A 5837-nucleotide genomic window follows, 5' to 3' on the forward strand; every position below is an offset into this window, starting at 1 on the left:
ATGGACAAAGGATTCAAATAGGCATTTCTCTGAAGAAGATATACAAAGGGCCAACAAACACACAGGGAGATGCTCAACATCATTCAGTTCAGTTCAGTTCAGTTCATACACTCAGTCGTGTCCGACTCTTTGCCACCCCATGAATTGCAGCACGCCAGGCCTCCATGTCCATCACCAACTCCCAGAGTTCACTCAGGCTCACATCCATCAAGTCAGTGATGCCATCCAGCCATCTCATTCTCTGTCTCCCTTCTCCTCCTGCCCCTAATCCCTCCCAGTATCAGAGCCTTTTCCAATGAGTCAACTCTTCGCATGAGGTGGCCAAAGTACTGGAGTTTCAGCTTAGCATCATTCCTTCCAAAGAAATCCCAGGGCTGATCTCCTTCAGAATGGACAGATTGGATCTCCTTGCAGTCCAAGGGACTCCCAAGAGTCTTATCCAACACCACAGTTCAAAAGCATCAATACTTTGGTGCTCAGCATTCTTCACAGTCCAACTCTCACATCCATACATGACCACAGGAAAAACCATAGCCTTGACTAGACAGACCTTAGTTGGCAAAGTAATGTCTCTGCTTTTCAATATGCTATCTAGGTTGGTCATAACTTTCCTTCCAAGGAGAAAGTGTCTTTGAATTTCATGGCTGCAGTCACCATCTGCAGTGATTTTGGAGCCCCAGAAAATAAAGTCTGACACGTTTCCACTGTTTCCCCATCTATTTCCATGAAGTGATGGGACCAGATGCCATGATCTTAGTTTTCCTGAATGTTGAGCTTTAAGCCAACTTTTCACTCTCCTCATTCACTTTCATCAAGAGGCTTTTAGTTCTCTCTTCACTTTCTGCCATAAGGGGGGTGTCATCTGTATATCTGAGGTTATTGATATTTCTCCCAGAAATCTTGATTCCAGCTTGTGCTTCTTCTAGCCCAGAGTTTCTCATGATGTACTCTGCATAGAAGTTAAATAAGCAGGGTGACAATATACAGCCTTGACATACTCCTTGTCCTATTTGGAACCAGTCTGTTGTTCCCATATCTAGTTCTAACTCTTGCTTCCTGACCTGCATACAGATTTCTCAAGAGGCAGGTCAGGTGGTCTGGTATTGCCATCTCTTGAAGAATTTTCCACAGTTTATTGTGATCCACACAGTCAAAGGCTTTGGCATAGTCAATAAAGCAGAAATAGATGTTTTTCTGGAACTCTCTTGCTTTTTCTATGATCCAATGGATGTTGGCAATTTGATCTCTGGTTCCTCTGCCTTTTCTAAAACCAGCTTGAATATCTGAAGTTCACGGTTTCACGTATTGCTGAAGCCTGGCTTGGAGAATTTGGAGCATTACTTTACTAGCGTGTGAGATGAGTGCAATTGTGCGGTAGTTTGAGCATTCTTTGGCATTGCCTTTCTTTGAGATTGGAATGAAAACTGACCTTTTCCAGTCCTGTGGCCACTGCTGAGTTTTCCAAATTTGCTGGCATATTGAGTGAAGCACTTTCACAGCATCATCTTTCAGGATTTGAAATAGCTCAACTGGAATTCCATCACCTCCACTAGCTTTGTTCATAGTGATGCTTTCTAAGGCCCACTTACTTCACATTCCAGGATGTCTGGCTCTAGGGAGTGATCGCACCATCATGATTATCTTGGTCACGAAGATCTTTTTGTACAGTTCTTCTGTGTATTATTGCCACCCTCTTCTTAATATCTTATGCTTCTGTTAGGTCCATAACATTTCTGTCCTTTATTGGCCCATCTTTGCATGAAATATTCCCTTGGTATCTCTCATTTTCTTGAAGAGATTTCTAGTCTTTCCCATTCTGTTGTTTTCCTCTATTTCTTTGCATTGATTGCTGAGGAAGGCTTTCTTATCTCTCCTAGCTTCTCTTTGGAACTCTGCATTCAAATGGGAATATCTTTCCTTTTCTCCTTTGCTTTTCACTTCTCTTCTTTTCACAGCTATTCGTAGGCCTCCTCAGACAGCCATTTTACTTTTTTGCATTTCTTTTCCATGGGGATGGTCTTGATCCTGTCTCCTGTACAGTGTCATGAACCTCCGTCCATAGTTCATCAGGCACTCTATCTATCAGATCTAGTCCCTTAAACCTATTTCTCACTTCCACTGTATAATCATAAGGATTTGATTTAGGTCATACCTGAATGGTCTAGTGGTTTTCCCTACTTTCTTCAATTTAAAGTCTGAATTTGGCAATAAGGAGTTCATGATCTGAGCCACAGTCAGCTCCTGGTCTTGTTTTGTTGACTGTATAGTCAACAAAGATGCTTCTCCATCTTTGGCTGCAAAGAATATAATCAATCTGATTTTTGGTGTTGACCATCTGGTGATGTCTATGTGTAGAGTCTTCTCTTGTGTTTTTGGAAGAGGGTGTTGCTATGTCCAGTGCATTTTCTTGGCAAAACACTATTTGTCTTGGCCCTGCTTCATTCCGTATTCCAAGCCATTAGGAAAATGGAAATCAAATCCACTGAATCCTTCTGGTATTGTATTGAGAGGAGACAGTTTGAGGGTTGGGTTGTGGAAGCAGGGAAAAGGGTTAGAAGCCTCAGCAATAACTCACGTAAAAGATGATGTGTGCTCTTGGTGGAAATGTAACATGGCATGCTCATTTTGGGAAAACAGCTTGAGAGTTTCTCAAAATCTTAAGGCTGAAGTTACCATATGACCCAGAAATTGGACTCTTCAGTATATAACCAAGATCACTAAAACTGTGTTCACACAAAAACATGTACATAAACATTTGCATCAGCATCACTCAAGATAGTAAAAAGTAGAAACGAAGCAAATATTCATCAATTGATGAATGTTAAAACAAATAGGGAACATATATACAAATGGAATATTATTTGACAACAAAAACACTACATAGCATGATACATAGCCTAACATGGAATGAACATTGGAAAACATGATGCTAAGTGAGAGAAGAAAATTAGAGATACCAAGGGAACATTTCATGCAAAGGTGAGCACAATTAAGGACACAAATAATATGGACCTAACGGAAAGAAGAAGATATTAAGAAGAGGCAGGCAACAATACACAGAAGAACTATACAAAAAAAGATCTTCAGGAGGTGGTGTGATCATTCATCTAGAGTAGACATCCTGGAATGCAAAGTCAAGAGGGCCTTAGGAAGCATCTCTATGAGCAAAGCTAGTGGAGGTGATGGAATTCCAGTTGAGCTATTCCAAAATCCTTAAAAGATGATGCTGTGAAAGTGCTGCATCAATATGCCCAGCAAATTTGGAAAATTCAGCAGTGGCCAAGGGACTGCGAAGAAGTCAGTTTTCATTCCAATCCCAAAGAAAGGCAATGCCAAAGAATTTTCAAACTACTGCACAATTGCACTCATCTCACACACTAGCAAAGTAATGGCTCAAAATTCTCCAAGCTAGGCTTCAAGAGTACCTGAACCATGAACTTCTAGATGTTCAAGCTGGATTTAGAAAAAAGAGGAACCAGAGATCAAATTGCCAACATCTACTGGATCACTGAAAAAGCAAGAGAGTTCCAGAAAAACATCCACTTTTGCTTTATTGACTATGCCAAAGCCCTTTGCCTGTGTGAATCACAACACAACTGTGGAAAATTCTTAAAGAGATGGAATACCAGCCTACCTGACCTGCCTCCTGAGAAATCTGTATGCAGGTCCAGAAGCAAACCGTTAGAACTGGACATGGAACAGACTTGTTCCAAATAGGAAAAGGAGTACATGAAGGCTGTATATTGTCACCCTGCTTATTTAACTTTATATGCAGAGTACATCCTGCAAATGCCAGGCTGGATGAAGCCAAGCTGGAATCAAGATTGCCGGGGAGAAATATCAATAACCTCAGATACACAGATGACACCACCCTTATGGCAGAAAGCAAAAAGAACTAAGAGCTCTTGATAAAGTGAAAAAAGAGAGTGAAAAAGTTGGCTTAAAACTCAAAATTCAGAAAACTAAGATCATGGCATCTGGTTCCCATCACTTCATGCAAATAGATGGGGGGAACAATGGAAAACAGTGACAGACTGTTTTTTTGGGCTCCAAAATCACTGCAGATGGTGACTGCAGCCATGAAATTCAAAGACACTTCTCCTTGGAAGAAAAGTTATCACCAACCTAGACACCATATGAAAAAGCAGAACATTGCTTTACCACCAAAGGTCTGTCTAGTCAAGGCTATGGTTTTTCCAGTAGTCATGTATGGACGTGAGAGTTGGACTATAAAGAAAGCTGAGCACTGAAGATTGATGCTTTTGAACTGTGGTATTGGAGAAGACTCTTGGGAGTCCCTTGACTACCAACGGAGATCCAACCTGTGAATCCTAAAGGAATCAGTCCCGAATATTCATTGGAAGGACTGACATTGAAGCTGAAGCTCCAATACTTGGCCACCTGATGCGAAGAACTGGACTCATTGAAAAGACCCTGATGCTGGGAAAGATGGAAGGCAGGAGAGGAGAGGGTACAGCAGAGGATGAGATGGTTGGATGGCATCAATGATGCGATGGACATGAGTTTGAGTAGGCTTTGGGAGTTGGTGGTAGACGGGGAAGCCTGGCATGCTGCAGTCCATGGGGTCGCAAGAGTCAGACATGACTGAGCAACTGAACTGACTGACTGACTGAGGTGAGAGAAGCCAGTTAAAAATCACATATTGTATACTTCTGTTTAAGTGAAATGTTCAGAATAGGTAAACCCACAGAGGTAGAAAGTAGATAGCATTTTCCAGGAGTTTGAAGATGGGGGAGAGGGGGAGTTGTACTGACAGGTACAAAGTTTCTCTTTGGGGTGATGAAAAGATTCTGAGCACAGTGGTGATGGCAGAAAACATTACTAGAACCACTGAATTATACACTTCCAAAAGGTATGTTTAATGTATGAAAAGTATCTTAATATTAGAAAGAAAAGGAAGAAAAAAGAATGAAGGTTCTCAAAAGCTAAGTATTCTGGAAGGAAAATTTGTAAGGGTGACATGTATCAATTATTAAGACTTATCATAGTCAAAATAATAAACCAGTATGGCATCAAAGGAGACCCAAAGAACATTAAAAAATAATAAACTAAAAGGTCAGAGACAGATGCATGTAGAGAGGGAACTTAATGGATAGTAAACTAGCATAATAATCACCATGGAAAGAATCCATTATCCAGTAGCTAGTATTAGGAAGAAAATAAACCTGAATAAAAAACCTAAAAAAAGAAATAAAACCTGAGTCGAGCACCAAGATTGTTGATATCAAGTGATTAAAGACCTAAAGTTATTAGAAAACATAGAGAATAGTTTTTGTGACTTGAACAGAGAGAATTCTTAAACCTCAGGAAAGCTAACACTTGATGTGTTGTCACATCAAACCATGAATTTCTGTTCAGCAAGGAACGTCAAGACAGAATTCATAGACTGACAGAATGGAAAAGTTATCGGTAATGCTAGCTGGACAAAGGATTAATATTCAAGACTACCGGAGGCGCTTTCATGAGAACCAAGAAAAAGGAGAACAACTCTAAATAGAAAAGTTTACAAAGAGGCAAATTATAGCAGAGGAAAAGGCCACATGACTATAAGCACACACAAAAAAATGATTAATCTCAGTAATCAGGAAAGTGTAAATTAAAACAATAAGGAGACACTGCCTAATAAACTGATGGGCAAAAGTTAGAAAGTTGGAAAATGATAAATGTTGACAGGGATGTGAAGATACCTGGATCCTTAAGCATTATTGGAAAAAAAAATGTAGACTGATGCCATCATTCTGCGAAGTTACCAGGCACTTCTATTCCCTGACCTAAGAATCCCATTCCAGGTATATTCAAATAAACCCTCATAGAGG

This window comes from Bos indicus x Bos taurus, chromosome 13 (assembly GCF_003369695.1).
Source record: "Bos indicus x Bos taurus breed Angus x Brahman F1 hybrid chromosome 13, Bos_hybrid_MaternalHap_v2.0, whole genome shotgun sequence".
In the NCBI taxonomy this organism is placed as follows: domain Eukaryota; kingdom Metazoa; phylum Chordata; class Mammalia; order Artiodactyla; family Bovidae; genus Bos; species Bos indicus x Bos taurus.